Raw genomic sequence first — 2,500 nt, 5'->3', positions numbered from 1 at the left:
TGTGTGTGTGTGTGTGTGTGTGTGTGTGTGTGTGTGTGTGGTGTGTGTGTGTGTGTTTGTCTATCCACAGATCGATATACATAGCGAGAGGGAAAGAGAGGGATTGAGAAGGAGAAGGACGAGAAGGAGAGGGAAAGGGAAAAGTAGAAGGAACGCGTGAGGGAGAAGGAGATGGAGAGAGAGAGAGAGAGAAGGGAGGGAGAGATATGCTACTATATACCATCGGTTCTCGTATCACCCAGTCTCTACCATCGAGGCCTCGTGGCGCAATGGTAGCGCGTCTGACTCCAGATCAGAAGGCTGGGTGTTCGAGTCACTCCGGGGTCAACCTTTAACATCAATGTACTTCCAAAGTTCAAATGCGCCCCGGCATATTTGCATTTTGTCGGATTAGCAAGAAAACAAGAAATGAAACTGTGAAAGCAGGTTGAGCTATTTTTATGCTAAATGTGATTAACTCATGTGTGACCTATTACTTGCCGAGCTCCTTCATAAAGGTCAGATGTTATTTTTGCTCTATTCACAGCTTAGAAATGGTATGTTTCCGCGCTTGCAACCATCCATCCCGAGAGACCAGAACAAATGTTGGAACAGAACACACATAAGCCGGAGGGTGTTCGTTGCGAATTATTTTTCCCCTTGGACGCTTGTGCAAAACAAGCTTTTAAAGTACTTTATAAATAAACCTTTCCCAGCAAGATAAAGGAATAAAAAAAGTCTAATAGCTTCAAGGGCGAGAAATATTCACTGTCACATAGGCGGCTGACATCTAGAAATGGTAAAAGAAAAAGAGAAAGAAAAACATAGTGTACATATAATAATAGCAAAAAAAAAAAAAAAAAAAAAAAAAAAAACATATTTCCAAATGATCCAACTATATAATCGATTTTTTCACCCTTACTGTGAAATAATAGTATAAGCAGAATTGAGCTATAATGGGTATTTTGCCCCCCCCCCAAAAAAAAAAAAAACAATCTTGATTGATCATAAATTCAAACCTATTTCCTGTGAAAGCGTGAAACTACGAAAATTATACATAAACTGCTCAGCAGCTTTGGCAAAAAGGGCCGTGACCTTTATAACAACAAGTAGATAGCAAGTCTTCCATAGCTGCTTTTATGGTGAATATTGAACGCTTACATGTATATACCATCAATAGGAAAGGTATTGCTGTTTCCGACACGCACTCCGCAAAGAAGTAGGAAGGGTATTGTAGTAGTAGTAGTAGTAGAAGTAGTAGTAGTAGTAGTAGTTGTAGAAGTAGGAAAGGTACAGGTATAAAGGTATTTCAATAGGAAAGGTATTGCTGTTTCCGACACGCACTCCGCAAAGAAGTTGTATGAAGCTGGTATTTCTTTTGTCGTCCAGTAGAACGTCGTTGGTTTTGACTGTGTATTTTTAATGCAGTTTTTGTGGGCGATGTGTATATACTGTTTACACATTCTTATGCGCAAGATGTCCTAATACACTGAGCATTTGATTTCATGTTCGCTTTACAAACGTAGGAGTGTAATTAATTTAGTAATGATATGAAGGAATCGTTTGGTTCATATCTTATATCATTTTTATAAAAAATCCTTGGAAATAATCATAATATAGCAAGATGTGTGCTTGTTAGCGATTATCAAAAGTGCGGAGAGTAAAACTTTAATATACCGTCACAATATATGTATATACATACATAAATATATATATGAATATATATATATATATATATATATATATATATATATATATATATATATATATATATATATATATATATATTTATGTATGTATATATATATATATATATATATATATATATATATATATATATATATATGATTATTTATATCTCAATACTTAGTATTCTAATTGGGGTATAGCAATTAACGAATCTAAGTGTTTCAACCAGTATTACAATTTAGACCATGTATCACCATCAAAAGTGCTCGTGGGCCAACAAGTCGTCCTTTAGGTACGCCAGAATTGATACCGATCAGCTTGGAATCTGCTTGTTTGCTGGCTACTTAGCAAGTCATTTAACACTAAATCTGGTGATAGAGAGTGCGGCTGCGGGTACCCCAAATTTCGTTATTGCTATAATTTTCAAGAAAGGACCTTTTGGATGATATTTTTCCCAGTAGTTCAATGACTAGATGCGTTTCTCTTCGTGAAAAGCACCCTGTGGATCTGTACTGAATTGATATGAAAAGTGTAAGTGACTTCTTTCCATCACTTTTTTTTCCTCCTTAGCTTTTGGGATTTGACTCGTGTTATGCAGATTTGTCGACAACTCAATGAAGTGACGGAAGAGAGGTGTGACGTTAGTGAACGTCACTGACTTGCTATGCTTTTTTCTCTGTAATCAATTATTTTTCACACACGTTTCTGCACTGTTACCGGTTCTCTTCTACCTGATAGCGAGTATCGTGTTTTGAATGACCATGCTAATTGTTGGGAGTTCGTTCAATTGTCGATAAGGACTCGCAAAAAGTGTACGAAGCGCTTGAAGGTG

At 36.6% G+C, this 2,500-nt stretch overlaps 1 non-coding gene across 1 annotated transcript; it reads left to right on the top strand.

The window, feature by feature from the left end:
• Positions 1 to 255: 255 nt before the first annotated feature.
• On the top strand, positions 256 to 327 carry Trnaw-cca. Its single transcript has one exon. It is a non-coding gene; the product is annotated as a tRNA-Trp (tRNA).
• Positions 328 to 2,500: the final 2,173 nt, after the last annotated feature.

The sequence above is a fragment of the Penaeus monodon genome, chromosome 7, assembly GCF_015228065.2.
Source record: "Penaeus monodon isolate SGIC_2016 chromosome 7, NSTDA_Pmon_1, whole genome shotgun sequence".
Lineage (NCBI taxonomy): Eukaryota > Metazoa > Arthropoda > Malacostraca > Decapoda > Penaeidae > Penaeus > Penaeus monodon.
The sequence above is the reverse complement of the archived record's forward strand: the minus strand, read 5'-3'. Positions and strand labels throughout refer to the sequence as shown.